Source organism: Mus caroli, chromosome 1 (genome assembly GCF_900094665.2).
Source record: "Mus caroli chromosome 1, CAROLI_EIJ_v1.1, whole genome shotgun sequence".
Classification (NCBI taxonomy): Eukaryota; Metazoa; Chordata; class Mammalia; order Rodentia; family Muridae; genus Mus; species Mus caroli.
In genome coordinates, this window is record NC_034570.1 from 152,790,797 (window position 1) to 152,809,563 (window position 18,767).

General features: G+C 39.2%; 1 protein-coding gene and 1 pseudogene across 7 annotated transcripts in view; one reads left to right on the forward strand and one right to left on the reverse strand.

The window, feature by feature from the left end:
• Positions 1–18,767, reverse strand: part of Dnm3 (dynamin 3) — a 462,213-nt gene that overhangs the window by 212,205 nt on the left and 231,241 nt on the right. The gene's annotated exons all lie outside the window — the stretch shown is intronic.
• LOC110298469 lies at positions 6,626–7,103 on the forward strand (annotated as a pseudogene). The gene has a single exon (XR_002378375.2). The product of XR_002378375.2 is annotated as an uncharacterized LOC110298469 (transcript).

Consider the following 18,767-nt stretch of genomic DNA (forward strand, 5'->3'; position numbering starts at 1 on the left):
ATAGATTGTACACATATTATATATACATGTACTATAAATATATTATATATACATACACACACATATATACATATAGATGTAAAATATACACACATATTTTAAGCACATATAAACTTAGAAAGAAGGCTGTTGCTTTTTTTAAGGATCTTCCAAGATATCACCTATGTAGACAATTTCCTTACAGCATTTTTAAGATATCTATTATCTTTCTTGCAGAATGAAGCACTTTCTTGTGCCTTGGCATGTTTTGAACACTGATGATATGTTCACCGACAGAGATTCTAAACACTGGGGTGGGCCTTTAAGAGCCATACTCGCTATTGCTGCTTTAGTTGCTCAGAATGGCTCAGGGTTGGTGACAGGATGAAGTAGGTGCCTGATGTATTCCCACGGCAGCAGCCTGCCTGCATGCAGCGTGACTCTGGGCCCTGATCTTAGTTCTGTATACATTCATTCAATTTCTCCTCAAAGAAACAACAACAGTAAAACCGATCATATCCAGGGAAACCAGAGCTCAGAACAGTTTAATAATGTGCCACGGCAGCATGATCAATGGTATAGCTTGGGATTTGAGCCCACACAGTCTTGTTCCGCATCCTCCTCCCCACTACTTCCTAAAGCCTCCGTCCCTTATCTGAAGCCACAGAGAATCCTGCCTTTCAAGGATATTGGATTAAGTTTCACTTTGTGTGAGAAACACTAGAAAGAGCCTGGCATAAAATAAATTCACGAATCAAAGCATTAACAGAACAAAACAAGTCTTGAAATATGAAAGTGGAGGGCTGAACTTTGCTTCTGGCTACTTTCAGGCTGATATCCTGTGCCATGATCTGACTTTGCAAGGTATTCTGAAGCCATTTGGATTAATATTCAAATAATTTTGCTGCTTATAAAGATATATACCTAATACACATTTATAACACAGACATTATCTGTAGACATGGTGTAGTTTGTATACCAAGTGGTTTCTGAGAGTTTGTTAAGCAAATTACTATGGTGCACATATAAAAATATGTTAATATGGACTAATGATTACATGAAAATTTAAATAAATTCTCTGGAGATTGGTCAGAATTAAGAAACCAGGCAAAGCATCTATATAGTGTAAACAGCTAAATAGATTTATGCTGACCCAAATCCTTATAGAAATGCATAGTTTGTGCTTTGTATTTTACATATAGCAAAAGATCATAAATCTTAAAAAATGACACACCATGTATTATACAAATGATAAACATGCTTGTATAACTTTTCATTGCTTAAAGATGCAGCGTTGCTGAAGGGAGCGACTATACTTTCAGGGATCCTGGGTAAAGCAGGATTCACACATTCTTTTTCTCATAGCCAATATATTTCTCATCATCAGAAGATGACTTTAGCCCTGCGGGGAGGAGGTGTTCTTCTGAGTGTTTATAAGATACACATATAGATTCCCCCTCACTGGGGACTAGGGAGATGGTTCATTGGGTAAGAACACTTTGCTGTATAGAACCCCAGCATTGGGAGGCAGAAACAGGAAGGTAGAACCTGAGAGTCCACGAGCCATCCAGCCTAGCTTCAGTTCAATAAGAGACCCTATCCCAAAACAATGATGTAGAGAGACACCCACAGTCCTGCCTTGGCTTCTGCATACATATGCAGGGGTGTGCATAGCCACATACTCACATGCATAAGACAACACCCATACACACATTAAAAGAATCCCTCCCCTTTAGGTTTTCATGCATGCTCATTACTGAGTAGCACTAAGCAAAACAAAAAAACAAATGAACAAACAAAGAAAAATACTGATACCAAAAAATATCAGGAATCAATATTCTCAAACTCTGCATGACCCAAGAGACACTATACTTCTCTTGTTTAAGTAAGCCAATGTTCATTCTAAGGCCTCATTTGAACATGGAATTCAAGGAGACCTTATAAGACATAGCATTCACAGGCTACTCCTTAGTTCTCTTGGTTTGGTGCAGGCATCAAATTGTGTTCCTAGTATGTTCTCCCTTGAAATTTGCCCAAGAAAGCCAGCAACAGGTTTACTGGTATTCTGAATCATGTATTTACCTTCGTGTGACTGGTTTCCAGACAGCCAGTCTTTCCAGGTTTGCCTGCCGGATGTATTGTGTTACCGGGATGTAGCAATGGCTGCCGTGCACGCCAGTGGTTAGGAGAGCTCAAAGATGTAACATTATCTCTCTCGATTGATTTGAGGAAAGAATGTTCATAAAATATATACTGCTTTTGGTTAGGGGTTGATTTCTAAATAAACAGACCCAGCCATGGAAACTCTAGAAACAGGCTAAACAAAACACGCATTCATGAATGTATGTTTTAAAATCAACTCACAATCTTAGACCTTTATAAGCTCTCAAGAGACTGCAGCTTCGGCTGTATTAAGTTTATGATGTATAGTATAGCTGTTCTGATTTAACTTCAGCTTTCAGTCACTTGTGGAATACCTGAACTCTCATGAATATTCTGTACTTTCTTAGAGACCAGTGAGCTTCCAGGCCTGCAAAAGTACTTGGGGACCATGATTTAAAAGAGGCACTTTGTTTAGGAGTCAGACAAAGAAAGAAGAGCAAAGAGCTCTGTGCCCTAACAGACTAGAGATCAGAGGACTGTAGATCTCCAACTCCCTCTCCTCCAAGTGCTAATTTGCACAACATAATTTGCCTGACTAAGTGGATCTATCTTCCTTCATTTCAAGGAACTGAGGTCAACTAGATTTTAATCTCAGCTACACAACTGGCAAGGAAACACCACAGCCTGGTTAGATCCTGCTTTTAACACAAGATTGAAGGGCTGATGTCTGCACAGTGTGCTTCCAGAAGATTCAAAGGACAAAAATAAGCAAGAAAATATGGTCGCTCCCATGGTCATCTGTATTCCAAAAAGAACAGGGTCACGTGGTTCATAGCCACAGTACACATACGTAAATCCTAAGGTCGCACTATGCATTCTAAGCTTCAGCTCTCAAGTTATTGTCATGGAAAAAGTTTGGTCAGAAATCATGTTCATACCCCAATAGCTTTTGCTTGCTGCATCAACACTTCTAAAGAACATAGCATAGTGTTGGTCAAGCCAAACATAAAATGATGTCTTTGCCTTCACCCAGATTATACTCTATCTGGAGGGAGAGAGTAATGTGGAATAGCAAATAGTTCAGTAAAAATCTAGGAAAGAGTACCAGACAGCCGACATTTTAGTGGCACGGAATACACTATGCCCCAGTACAGGGGAACGCCAGGGCCAAGAAGTGGGAGTGGGTGGGTAAGGGAGCAGGGTGCGGGGAAGGGTATAGGGGACTTTTGGGATAGCATTTGAAATGTAAATGAAGAAAATGTCTAATAAAAATTTTTTAAAAATTTGGTGAGATATGCTTTTTTGTGTAAAGTGGAAAAAGAAATCTGAGTTCTGTTCTGGCATTTAGTGTGATCTCAAAATCAGCTTCTTATCTAATCGTCAGTGAAATGATAATATCTGCACTCCAAGGGCATAACAGGGGCATAGTAAAGGACCAATACATGGTGTGTGAAAGGACTTTGTAACCTGTTCTTTCCAAAGGCGACCACCGCAAAAGCAGTGGCAAGAGTCACACCACTAACTTGGGAAGGCAGACAAGGTGAGGAAGTAGGAAGCCACAGGTGATGGACTTGATTCACGCCTCTCTAGTCGAGCTAACTGTCATCGGGTTGGAGCCTGAGCACACGATAGAGCATTTAGCTTACATGCTTGAAGCTGTAGGGTCAATCTACTTCGTTAACTTGTACGTAAGTCCTCTAATACAATAATTTCAAGCTAAATCATAGATCATTGAGGTTTGCATATCTAGATATCACAGACAAAAATAATTGTGAACATTAGTAACTCTGCTCTGGTCCAAGTACAGGGACACCAACTTTGAATCTAAGAATTTCGAGTTATTAAAATTAGCCAATCTGGGGAATGATAACCAAGAGGAAGGATGCTTCCATAACATTTTAAAGTTGAATAAATTTCATAGTCACTCAAAGTGAGGGGATGGCTCAGACAAATGGCTTTTGAAACAAAGAAGCTAAATAACTGTTAAATGTTAAAACATCGGAAGACCAATATAGATGGCACTTTGCCATCTGGGCCCATACATCTCGGGTGTTTGGCTGGTAATTTTACAGGCATGGAAAAGTCCTCAAGCCAGTCCCAAAGTGGGGCTTCCTACAATAGCATGGAGGCTTTTCTCACTGAGTGAGAGCACTAACATTACTAACATGTGTGAAGGTGAAAGGAGGTGGTCCTTCAAGCTCCTTCCCTTTCTATGCCTAGTCCTTCCTACTGGACAAGCACACAGGTGGACAAGACCAGATCTGTACCCACCCTCCCCAGCTATCTGTAGCAAAGACAACTCAAAAAACAACCAGTCCACTGGAAGTTAAAGTAGATAGTGAATGAGTTTATAAGAATTTCTGAAGAAAATCCCTTATGATGCTTTAAAAAAAAAACTTAACTAAAAGCATACATTTACGCCCTTGCAGAAACAGTATAAAGTCTTTATTTGGTGTAAGCAGAACCATTGAGAGGGTCTAGCTGTGTAAACTGAGACAAAACCAGAGAGCAGTCTGGTCAGAACCGCTTTTCATTTGCCAACTCCTGTTCCATGGACAGAAACTGAAGTGGGCAGAAGAAAGGCCTTCACTATGCGCAGCAGGAGCAGGCCTAACCCAGAGTGATGGATTCCAAGTGGATCACCTCTCACCAGCCCATGCCTTCTGTAGGACTTAGTGCGACAGGCATACTGAGGACCCAGCAGCATCCTCTTGCAATCAGACCATTAGGTCACACTTAGTCACCCTTCCATCATTTCCAGTAATCTCATAGCAGCCCTGAGGGAAACGGCAGCTGACTCACACCGAGCTCCCTAACCACTCTCAAATAGTCCCTAAAGAAGGAGGCCGGTAAGAAGACACTAATAGGAAGCATTCCCCTGGCTTGCATCAACTATTTAATCCTGTGTCAACCTGGTGTGTTTAACCTGACATAAACCTCTTTGCTCTATCCTAAGCTTCTAGATAAAGTACTCTTATTTAATCTCCTTCACAAGGGCTTGGGACCACTTTTGAACCATTTGTGGTACTTCAATTTAAAAGAAACCATGTTAGGAAAAAATAAATAAGTTAAGGCGGCTCTCACTTGAAGCATTTTGAAACAGTCAATATATATTTGTACATCTCAAAAGTGTCATAGAAGGCAGGTACAAATGAGTTGTTCGGGCTCTAATTCTTACAAAAATACTATAGCCCTTCATCCTGTGAGTTAAATTAGATTTAGAAAATCTCCCACATTGTGACCTCTACAAGGCCAATTGATAAAGCTCTTACTTGAGACAAAAATCTAATATCAATCAGAATACAGTGGAAAACAAGTTAGGGGACCTCGTGTTCACAACTTTCAACAGCCTACATAATTTGAAACAGTTAACAACTGGGACAGAGGACTAGAGGCCAAGTGAGCTGAGAGCTTGTAACTGGTCAAGTTTTGCTGGGCCAGTTTCAACAGATTTACTTAACCAGAGATAAACCTCGTCATCAGAACACCATGTAAACAAAACAAAAGTATTCAAACAGAACTGGGAGTAGCCAGCGGGATAAAACAATGCTGTACTTAACCGTGTGGCTCTACCAGAGGGAAATGTTCAGAAAAGAGCGGTACAGCATTGCGGGTGCTTGAAATCTAAACTTTTTAACATTTCCTTAGGTAAAGCTATAGAACGGCATGCAGAGAGCCAGCCAAAATAGCTGAGGGAGTCTAGGAAGGCCACATATGGAACTAATTACTCATGGAGAGGCCATGACAAAGAGCATTTCTCCAGACTTTTCATGGGGGCTTCACTTTCAGGAAGTTGCTGTAATTACTGCTCAAGTCTAGAGCAGCCTGCAAGCTGCTGACAGGTCCAGCAGAAGAGGAGGAGGAGGAGGAGGAGGAGGAAGAGGAGGAGGAGGGAGGAGGGAGGGTGAGGGAGAGGAGGAGGAGGAGGGAGAAGGGGGGAGGAGGAGGAAAAGAAAGGGGGGAGCCCCAACTTATCTGACCTCACTAAGGAGTAAAATACAAGAAAACAAAGTATCACAGGAAAGTAAAAAAAAAAAAAAGGCCTCAAAGTTTGCCTGCTTAACAGTGTTCGACTTTCTGTTTACTGCTTTATCATCTTTCTATCTTTAAATTACTTCTTCAGCCCGGATCAGGCAACAAATTTGTACTTCTACTCTCAACTCACTTTCGGTTGGCCACAGCAGAACTGTACATCTTGCCTTTTTTTTTTTTTTTTTTACAGCTTTTCCATACTGGGGCCCCACTTCCTGCCCAGTTGAGGAAAAAAATCTGGCCTGAAGATGAAATGACTGCTTAACATTACACGAAAACATCTGGTACCATTTTATGCACAGACCCATGTCTGAGAGCAGGCGATTCTAGCGGTCTCTCCAGCGGCACAGCGCATACCCAAACCTCCCCAGGGTGACATCATCCCATATATGGACTCTCCAGCCCAGCCCTCCCCCTTTTCCTGGTCCTAAATTCATTGCCAGTTCCCTAGTCTGCTGCAAATGTGCCACGTCAAGACTGGAAATCACAGCCCTTTAGCGTGTCTCAGTCAATGCAGCAGACAGGGTTCGGGGGGAAGCTGAACAAGCCCCTGGTGCAGGAAGACAGGCTCTCCCCAGCCCCGGGACAGGATTTTCCACACACCGATGGAAGCTTCAGGAGATCCTGCTCCGTCGCCCCAGTGTTCAGACTACCTGTTCAGGACAATGCCGTTGTACAGTAGTCTGCACATTGGTTAGACTGGGCAAGGGCCAGCAACGCCATGGACGGCTGGGGACACAATGTGCTGCTTCCAAGGAGAGGACAGCTGGGTGCTCCTTTGTTGAATCTCATATCCAGTGTTTCTCTTCACAGGTTTTGCAAACTAGGGACCAAGAAGCCCTCAGGGACTCTGCCAGGGGAGAGGACTGCTCCAGGGAAGACCAGCGGGTAAGGCCTCGGGGATTGCGTACCTGGACTGTGATTGGGGAACTAGATAGAGATCCCACCACCTGTGTGAAGATGCTGGAGACACTGAGCTAAGGGACAGATAACGGTGAACTTAACTTTCAAAAGAGCAAGGTCGTATGGTAAATAGTGACTTTGTGTGTGTTTTTTATAAGTCTAAATGTTGATCGTTCAAATGCTTTCTTAAATGTAAGGGTCTTCCACTTCAAAATGAAAGGTGGAAAAAAAAAAAACCCTCACTCCAGACAATTAGCAAAAACTAAAGGAGACTTAGTTTTGAATGGTTGAAACTGATAATTCAGAGACTTAAACTCGAGCATGAATGAGCGCTATGTATGCAACCACTAACACCCCAGGAATGAATGCATTTTGCCCTAAAGGGAAAAAAAAACATGCATTTTTCAAAACTCTTGTATGAACAGGGAGCTTTTCTGTTTATCTATATAATAGAAACACCAGAAATAATAGTACCTAACGATAAGAAGCAGTCTAGTCTTTTGTTTTTTGTTTTGTTATTTTACTATCAGACAATGCAAACGCACTTAGCCAGAGATGAGGGCCCAACTGCCAAACCCACATCTTACTGACTCAGCAACTTAGCAGGCCAGGGGAATAGCGCTCTGTCTTTAGTGGGTCCACTGGATACATTGAAATTGTTCTTTTAAAAACCAAGAATGGCTGATACTTGCTGGTCAGCTGAGCCTGATGGCCCATCTTTTTTTTTTTTTTTTTTTTTTTTTACAAGGCTCTCTCACTTGTCCTGGGCCTTTGAAATGATAAGGCATGTTGTCTAAAAAGATGCTGATAAAACAGGAATTTGTAAACGAAGGCAAAAGTTTTCTTTGGTCAGTTTCCAGCTGTCCTGGAAGTGAAGGAGAGTGGGGGAGGTAGGCAGACGGGAAGCAAGAAAACTTCCTCTGGCTGAATGAAATACTGAAAGAGAAAATACTAGAAGCATCTGGGTTGCTAAGTAAGCTGGGAGGTTTGTAATGAGCATCAGCGGTGGCTCTATTAAAGAAAGTTCTGGGAGAAAATCTTGCTGCTGTACCCATAAAGTCTCGCCTTTCATTTATTTCCACACCTGGAAAATTTCATTCCACATTCTATGGAATGAAATATTATCTGCTTGTTGAGCTTTCTGTGCAAAACGAAAACACTTTCTTTTGTCTTTTAAAGTGTGAATCCTTGTCTAAGTTACACATTCTCCAATAACCCAAAGGAAGAGTACAAACTCTCCTTAGTGAAATACTGTACTATAGCTGCATCTCTGAGCTTTCTTCTTACAATTTTTATTTTTAAAAAATTACGCTTCATATAATCCCAAAACTGGTATCTTGGTCATAAAATTTTCTGGTGAATTATGGCAATTAAGTAAGAAATGTAGCGGGGGACACTTAACTGTTTGTCACTTAGGTGAAACAGGCGAGGCACCATTCATTGTTCTGTGAGAGTTGAAGAATCTTAATTATTTTTAAAAGAAGAGTTGAGATTAATATATATATATATATGTATATATATATATATATATATATCACTTTGTTTGCGCAGGAAACTAAAAGCACTATTAGTTCACTTATGAATGTTGTGTGTTTCAGGAAACACACTTCCTTGACTAACACAACACGAAAGAAGCACTTAGATCATGTTTAAGATTTCTCTAATTTTGAGGGCCTATTGTATACTAGAAATAATTGAATTTTATAACTTGCCTTTATTTAATGATATTTAATTAAATTTTTCTCTTCATATTAAATGTATTTTTTTAATTTCAAGAAGAATAACCTTTCTTCACAGGTCCCTTCCCTATTTCTCCCATGGGACAGTTTTTAGTCTGAAGATACAAAGGGCCTAAGGGTGATTCTCCTGTAAGTTCAACAGTAAAAGTAACAATTTCTTTGTAACCCGGAGTCTCTGCCTGTTCTTGGTTGGAGTTCTAACACACCATTTTCAAGGAAAATTCTAAATGAATGAAGGAGTGTGGTACTTAATTTTAAATGTATGAGTTACATTAAAGGTACAAAAAATTGTTTGATAACCCTCTGCTGTATGAAGACATGGTGTTAAGTCTGTGTGCTGGTGGATATAGCCCTTATAGACACTTTAGGATAAAAATAAACATATCGATTCCAAAATAATTAGAAGAATGTCTAATTTTATTCCAATATTACTTCCAAAGAGGATATACAAATATTTTAGGGATGGTGGAATCTAGGGCAGAAGAGAGTAACCAGCAGCAAACATCTTGCTCTGGATAGTATGGTAAGTCTAAATAGAAAAGTGAAACATTGTAGGTGTTCATAAAAAGGAAACTGTTTGCAGGGTCTGTCCAACCTTCACTTTAGTGAAAATTGCATCCTTGTTTCTTATTTCAGAGAATCAATGATGGATAAGCTAGGCTAGGTACTGAAGTCAAAAGGATTTTTTCAACCATCAGAGAGAAAGGAAATTCTAAGCTGCAGCCTCAACGCCATCACTTCAGAGTCTAATTTCTCAAAACAAGGTTTTTTGATTTTTTTTTTTTAACCGTAAATCTCAAAATCAAGGAAAGTTTGTTTGTACGGAGACAAAGTGTGTCACAGATCTCTCTCGTCCAATTAGTTAACATGCTAGCCCTCCTTCCTGCTTGCCCTTGAACCTTTGGCTAGGAGAAGGTATTTGTTTTTAAAAGATAATCTCCCCTACCTTTTGCCTATGGACCACCCAAGTATTTCACTCCACAGGAAAGAGAAAGCTTAGGCATAAAAGCTACTACAAAAATCATGTCCCCTCTGCCCCTTGTTGGAGTCTAAAGCTGATACGGTAAAAAGAAACTGCAAGTTGTTTAAAAAGTTTAGAGTCACTCGTCCACAAATGTTCATTATCACTGAAGGAAGCTGAAGTCTGTAAGGGAACTTGCTCTTTAAAATCAACCTTTTCTCTTATCTCATGACAATAGCCTACCCACCACCATGATGTCCATGATGTCTATATGATGGTAACTATGAGACCATCACATGGAGATCCCAGCTTAAAATAAGCAAGGGGGAGGGGGACAGACTCTAGCCTGAGGCAAATGAAGGTTGAAACTTCCCAAATCTTTCTTTCTTTTTTTTTTTTTTTTTTTTTTGTTTTAACCTTGGTGTCCTGCAGATGATGTCCATGTAAATATTTAGCCTCTTTTGGGTTTCCTTTTTTTTTTTTTTTTAAATCAGCTGAGTTAAATAAAATCATCACGTCTTTACTTCGGATCTCATGACTTCTTGTGAGAGCCAGTTTATTACAGTTGGTATGGTTCAAGTTTCCTGCTAGAGACTTAGGAGAGAATTCTTTTCATACACTTCTGTCTTGAGACACGTCACCATCAACACATTAAGTATCACAGACTATGACAACTACATCTTAGTGTTAGCATCTTTTAAGTAGTCACCAAATAAGTATGGCTTGGGAATGCAAGGTGGAGGGAGTCTTTCCGACTTTTTTTTTAAACGTGTCTAGAGCAGGTTTAAATTATAAATTATAATTATAATATTATAAATTATGATCATGCTACATATTCACTATAAATATTTTTAATCGATCAAAAAAAAATAAATTGTCCCCAAATCTCATGAGGAAAATAATTATTCCCCCTGCCACCTTATTTTGATTAATTTTTCTCTTCAGAAAAGCCATTATGATAGTTTAGGCTCAAACATTTTAGATAGCATGGTATAAATAAAACTGCTTCTTACTGAAGGATAACACATGGACTCACTTTTCTTTGTATTTTTCAGGCTGTACCGTTCCTTTACTTGAGCAGAGTAAACTGGATCAGATTACTTATGGGAGAGGGGAAAGCAATACAGAATTATAGTAACTTTTAATGGCTGCTAATATATTCTTCGTAAGTGAATCACTCTATTATGCTTTTCCGTTGTACTGAATGAAACAACAAAGGAAATAGTAGTTCAAGGTATTCCATTTTCGTATACTTGACTTTGTAACTACTTGAATAGCAGCCAAGCTCTTGTGCTCTGGAGTGTTGGACAGAAGCACACATTTATCTTCTTGAACTTAAAGAAGTCCAGATATAATTGCACTTATCAACTCCGTTAAAAGGATACCATTTCTAGACACTGCACAAAAGTTCAGATGTGCAGCAAACTGTTCTTTTTCTCATTCTCAAAAAAGATTTTATTGTTCATAAAACTTCTACCTGCATTTTTTTCTTTGTAGATTTTCCAATTAAAGGTAAATAAGGAAGTATTTGTTTTCTTTAAAGTTAATCTCTAATGCACACCTCGTGGATAATAATGTGTTTTGTTTTTAAAGAAATTCCAACTTTTAGACTTTCAACTCTTTGGCTGTTTTGTGTTTAAAATGACAGTGAAGTTGTTAAATATCTCTGCATATGCAAATTGACTAAGTATGTTAAAAATAGCAGAATTCCTGACTCAGCAGGATTGCAGTTTGCTTCTGTGTACTTAACACAATTAATTCAGATTGTCATTTTGGGTATGAAGTGAACTTTTCTTTTCTGTGTTTAAGGTCCTACTCTGTAATGATATTGTATTAACAACATCAAAAACACATTCAGAGCACTAGTGTGGGAAAGAACATTCTAGATCATGACTTTGATTCATGGTTCACCCTGCTTGTTAATCAAGGGAAATAGAAGCTTATGAACTCTTTGGTTTTCATATGGATACTATAAAAAGAAAAGAAGATTTTAAATACATTTCTGTTGCTTGGAGATATATATATATATATATATATATATATATATATATATATATATATCTACAAAATCTGTTAGCTGGATTGCCAGACACTTTAGGCTCATTAATATTTTGAGACTGGCTGCTGTTACCATGTAAATAACAATATATTTTTTCATGGGCAAGGCTATGGCACTTATCTACTCTGAGAAACATGTATAAACATAGACTTTAATTTCACTATTAAGAGATGCATAGGTCTTGTGAAAAGAAAAAAACCATATGGTTTGATTACTTTGAATTCTGACTGCATGAGGGCCAGTAACAATAGGAACTGGATTTAAAAGTTTATGTTATGTTATTTTTTTTTCCTTAAAATCATGTGAATTTTCTGTTTTTGACAATTATCCTTGTTAGCAACATTTGGATCAAATGTATGAGTGTACTTCTGAATAAAGCCAAACGTCTAACTTCTTTTTAGTTCCACAATGTTTTAATGTTTAATTCTATTGTGTGTTTCTCTCCTTTCCCTTTATCCCCCTCCCCTTCCCCCCAAATCACCAAATCTGGAAAACAGGCTGATTGTGTCTGTCCCTGAGCAAAGGAAACCCGAAGGACCCAAGGGCCTGGCTGGACAGAGTTGTCATGTGTCTGCCTGTCTACACTTGCTGTGCAGAACATCCGCTCACCTGTACAGCAGGCACAGACAGGCAGACACATGACAACCCAGCCCTCACAACATAGCATCTACACCGAGAGCTACAACCACAGTGAGGGGGTTGGGGGGGCCTGGGGTTTGAAACTGTTGGCTTATTAAAAGAAAAACTCGTATGTAATCCGTTGATTTTTGATTCGCATATTAAAACCTACCCGAAGTAAAGTGAGTGGTGCCTATGAAATCTAATAAAGCCCGTTTCTGAAAATGCTCCTGTGTCTGCCATGGTCCTCCTGCCTCCACCACACTCTCGCCATTCACTGTACACACCTTTGCTGCCTCCTGACACTGACATGAAAATCAATTCGACAAAACCATTTGGCTTCAGTTGGATGTTTGTCGAAGAAGAAATTATTCTGCTGGGTCTTGTCTATAAATGATTGTTTATTTGTACTGTAACTTTTAAGTGGGGGGGGGAGGAAAGTATGGAGAGAAGAGACAGAATAAACAAGTAACAATATATTCTAAAGGATCAAGTATTTCAAGTTAACAAACTGCCAGTCTGGCCTGGGTAAAAGATATTTTAAAATATCCCCAATAGATTTTTCACTCATATTCAAATAACTGTTTCTCTTCTTGTGATAAACAAGAATATTGAACCGTCAATATTTCTGGGTGCTATAGCACATACAGATTAGCTACCATGTTGCTGTTTAGCTAAGAAAGCTTTCCTAGTGCAGTCACAGGGATAAAATATAGAAAGCTGATTTGCTTACTTGGGATCTGTGTTTCCAGTCACATAAGCTCTCAACCCAAGATTTTTCAAACCCATTGATAATTTCAAAAGAGCAAAGATAGCCTGCATGACATATTTTGCCCTAATTTCTGAGGAAATATCAAAGTTTCTGTACTGACATGAACTGGAGAAGTGGTCAGGGCTGGCTTTGTATATGAGCATTAAAAAAAAAAAAAAACAATACGGATAACATGCAGAGACAGGTAAATTTAGAAAATTATTCTATTTTGACCTTGTTTATTAACATATTTTACCTTTCAATGTTTCACATTTAACTTTTTCTTATATTCTAATCAAGCTTTAACATTATAATCTCAGGTTACCCCAAACTATTTTGTACTTGCCCACAGGCCTTTCATTTTTAAAATATAAGATTTAATCTTAAGGCTATGAGTCCACAGTTTCCAATTTTTCTGAATTTTATGGTATTTGTACTAAATGTGACACTATACTTTCTTTAAAAGAAAGAGTCATAAGCAAAACTGTGTCATGAAAATATGAATAAAGTTAAATGTCTCGCATGTAAACAATCTGGACTCACAGAAACTATATCCCATACAAAAAATATCTGTTTTGCCTTTATGAAACTCGTGAGGAATTACAGGGCTTTTTGCCTTAGAGGAAACTCCCATGACCACCCAACAGAATGCTGAATGATACATCACAAAACGTGAAGTATAAACAGGAAGTATAAACTGTCCATGAGGCTATTTGCATAGTCCCACCCAATTTTAAGTGCTTTACACAAACTGCAGCAGACACTACCAGAGCGCTCCTGATGAGTTATTCTTCCAGGACAGGAATGTACCCCATTCAGGGTGACACAATGTCCCAGTCAGAACACAAAGGAACTGGGGGTTAACAAGGATATCCAGCATAATGTATCAAATAATTTTTCCATAAATCATAAAAAATACCCTTAAAAACATTTCTGACTCTGCTCTCAAAAGCCTTGACTGTCTTATATGCACTTTAAATTCATAAAATAAGGCACACTTGAGATTTTATTCTTCTGGGAAAAGGGTAATATAAAGAATGTGAACTTTGCAGCATTAGATTTTGGAAACAACAAACAGTAGTAGTCGGTTTGTAGTTAAAGGATACTTTGAATAATTTTGAAATGGCACTGGCCATTACCGTGTATTAAATAACACTTATTTTATTTCCTAAATCATAAATCTTTGGAGAATGCCAGGATGTGGAAATAATCAACCTCATATTTAAAAGCACAATGTAAGTTACTTTCTACAGGAATGAAAATTACAAGTATGAAGATGAAGACTTTTAAGTTATATATGTCGGTGTTTGATGTTTATTTGGACTTTAAAAAATGAAAATAGCCAAGTCTGAGCTGAGTGAAAGATTTTTGACAAGGAATGTTCAGCATTCAGTGGTCCGGGTGGCCTCCTCCATCACTGGGGCCCGCTCCTCCTGTTGCAGCTCGGCACAATTAGAAAGTGCTATGTGAGAAGGCAGAGATCTCAGCATCCCTGGGCCAGGCATCCCTGTGACTTTGCTCTCCTAGTTTTGCACATCCAGGCCTACAGCTGTCACTTTCCTTCCTATTTTCAAAGTTATATTTGTCATCTGTGAGAGCTGCACAATAAAAGCAAGGCTAAGTAAGCATCCCTATAAGGGAATGATATAATCTCCTTATCAAGCTATCCAAACATTTCAGCCCACAAAAATGAGGCCTGTAATTTCTTAAGAGTTCCAAGAATGTCCTGTTTCAATGCAGATTTTGACTTCCTTCAGTGGAGCAGGGTTAGCACAGCTCCACTGGAAAGACCGTTTCCCTGACTCCAGTTTCTGTTACTGTTTCAGTCTCTGTGCTGGGCCACAGATGTAGAAAAAGAATTGGCAACCAGCACCGCTGTATATGAAGGGGCAGCTCCTTCTCTTTGGCTAATTTAACTTTGGGAAAACTTGCACATTTAGATGTATGTCTATTTGACCATTTCTTGGGGACTATTAAGGAAAAATGAAAGCCTCTTCCCTTGAATCAAAGTATTCCTGTCTCTCAAAATATAAACCTTAGAAATATTGTCAAGAAACTTTGCCATTAGGGTGTTAGTATAAAATTATCAGAAGTAATTTTTTAAAATAAGTTTTTGTTTTATTCTTTTATCTTGACTAAATTCCCCAAGAATTTATATGTGGAAACTAATAATGAGAAGTTCAGCTTTTGTTCAAATGGTCTCTAGTCCAGGAAGCCATGCATGGCCAGGAGACCAAAACCCACTGATAACCAATGATAAAAATAAACAAAATTCTATAATTCAATAATTTACCTTTGGTCCTTGATAATATGATCACATGATACAATTCCACCATAGCTTAGCTAGTCGCTCACTCACTATCTCAGATGTTCATTCATCAGTATTTGATCGGTATTTTTTTTCTTTCTTGGATGTCCTGGTGGCAGGAAGTGAGCATAACCATAGCTCCTGGGTGCACATGCTTACAGTCCTCATGTGCCATTTGCCTTGTCAGCTTCCATCTTCTAAAACCTCCCTTACATTGTGTCTACCCATTCTTATCATCAGCTCAGGCCAGCCTAGGTTGCCATGGCCTCTCTGGTAGTCATGGTAACAACTCCTAACCCCCAAGTCTAGTTTTATCCTCTTCCAATCAATTCTCAGATAGATAGATAGATAGATAGATAGATAGATAGATAGATAGATAGATAGATAGACAGATAGACAGATAGATAGATAGATAGACAGATAAAATCTGATCATGCAACCTCCAGTTAAAAAAAATTTCCAAGTCTCCTTTAACCCTGACAGTTGAAATCCTTCATCTCTAGAGTCACTTTTTCTTTTGCCCCAGTCACTCCAGTTCAGTTCTGCCCTAGGACACTGGTATGGCCTTCTCTGATCACTCAAAGCTCTTACCTCCTATGATCCCTTTCCTCAGACACTATTTATGTCACACACATCCCTGGCTTGACTTTTTATGGACTACAATCAGCACCAGGCAAGCTTTGTGGTTTGTTTTTAATGTGTTCTTTATTCAGACTATCCCCCCTAGTTAATCATTTTATCCTGAGTGACCACAGCAGTGCCTCACATATAATAAGGTTGCAAAACATACATGTTTGGAAATGTTCAGGTGCGGAAGGGTATGACACTCATATGTCATGGCTGGCTAAATCCTGTGTTCTCGTGGGTCTCTAAACATAAAGCACTCACTTAACTCGATGCCTGAGACATTGCAAACACACAAATGGTACCGGTAATGATGAAAGCAATCACCAGGAAAGTCCAGGGAGGGAGGGCAGGCCTGGCATTTAAGCAGGTGGGATGGCAACAAGAAGTGCTATTTACCATTGCCACAACTAACTTGGGAGTGTCCTCTTTTCTAAAGCCAGTTGGCATTTGGATTTGTCAAACATTTTGACCATTTTGGCTGGACTAGTGTTGATATATGACTATATGATACAGCGAGTCACAAGATGGTGTATGTGCTCACACATATAAGACATTCGAAGAAGAATTTCAAATGGGTTATTCCAGATGAACACCATTAAAGGGTTAAACTGAAAGATAAAGAGAAAGATAGAAGCCAATGTGCTATTCTGGGGTTGGGGAGCCCAAACAAGGGAATACCATAATAGAGCCAGGGAATCCCACTGAGATAGAAATCTTCAGTACAGGCTACATTGCATATTAGAAGCAAGTTGGTGAATTCTTCTGACAAATGGAGATTCTCCAGATGCTTAAAAGTTACACTCATATAAGAATTTAGCAAGGCCTAGGAAATAGGGGGGTTGTGGTATTGCATTATTCATGAGGTCTGCTAAGAACAGAACCCCCTGATGCTAACCTTCACAAGGTTGAAGGTATAGCACTAGGGTGTGAAATCCTTACCTGTCATTAAGCTGACCCTAGGCAGGACTGCTTTATCTTTATTGTAAACATTTACCTGGTTCCTGTAAATCCTTTTGAAATCATTCCTTTGTTTTGTGTCAGGCAACTTCAATGTACTTTGCCTGCTGTGATTGCCTACCCCTTGTATTTTCTGTACTATATAAGACTGGTGTTCACTTTGTGACAGTGTATTCAGATTCTACACAATCTCGCGTGTTTGTCTGTCTGTCACCCGCCAATGCCTTGCCCATCTGCCCCAGAGACTCGTTCCATGCAGACAAAGGGACCCAGAGGATTTGCATAGAAAATTCCAGGTCTGGGTTTCTGCTACATGATCTAGAAGTAAAAGACCTGAGGAAATCCTCTAGGAATGGCTCAGAAACTGCTGTGCTCTGAAAGATGAGCCATGGCCTTTCGCATTGCACAAGCTCTAGTCTCGGAGTATGCTAGAGGCTAAGATATTGTTAAGTAGATAAACTCTGGCTAACACATTGCACTAGAATAACTCTATGAAGATAATATGGTGTCATTATGTTACCTGGAACACAGGAGAAACCTTTCGTTTCGGTGAAAGTCATGTATCTGTGGCATGTGTGAATTGTTGCTGTATTGAATGGTTAAAGTACAGGTTCAAAAACTATCAATAGATCCTTTGTGTGAGTGGAGGGGGGAATCATTTATGTATCCAATGAAACTTAAAGAGTAAGGTATATGTATCTGTTCTGAACAAGAAGAAAATAGAAAATGATGCCTTTACAGTCATACTCATCCCTTGATTATCATGGACTTGCCATGCCAGCTCGGAAAGGAGTCAGTTTGATAACATCATTCCTAATTCTTGGTTAAGACATAAGAGAACCCATATGCTAGAAGAGAGACAGTGTGCAAAACCTGACTGAACAAACCTAACAGATGTAATTTCCTTTTTGTTACCTAAGCCTTGCCATTCTTCATTAAGAAAACCCAGATCCCGTACACATGGCATCAGAACGTGAAATAACGGAAGCAAACTGGGAGCCAGAAAACAAGTTAGTCTAAGAATGGCATTACCTCCTCAGGGTGACAGTGCTGATACTTTCCAATAGCACAAGTCAACACACTAGTGTGGTAGCAGGGCCCCTGGCTCACACGTGGTTTAGGAAAGCTTTCTGGGAAATCGTGAAATCCCTCTCAGGTGGTTGGGTCAGTAATGGTCCCCACAGCTCAGTGAAAAGATTGAGGCTCAGAGAAGTGGAGTGGCTTGACCAAGTACAGGCAGCCACAACAAAGCCACACCCCCAGCCCACGACCATCCATAGCACCAGCTCCACACAGCCTTGTGTTCCATCAGTGTTGTTCCGGAAGAGCCTTGAACTTGTTCCTTAATCATGGTTATATTTCTCAAGTCATTTATCTTTACTCTCCCACTCAAAAAAACTATCAAAAGTTAAATAAAACCATGTATTTTCATAGGACATAATCTATTTATTGAACAGCCATTTAGGTGACAGTGAAACCACGCACCTGCCTAATTACAAAAGAAAGCAAGATGGTGACCAAAAAATCATAATACAGAGACCCTCTATGAAAATGTAAATATAAGTTATCATTAAACAAATTAATGAATCCACAACTAATTCAAGGATCTTTCCGTTGTCACATTTATTTGACAATAATAATAATAATTTCTGAATCAGGCTTCCACTGTATTTTAGTACTTATGTACATATAGGGACAGTCTAAGCAGTCCACTCACCAAAAAATTAGCT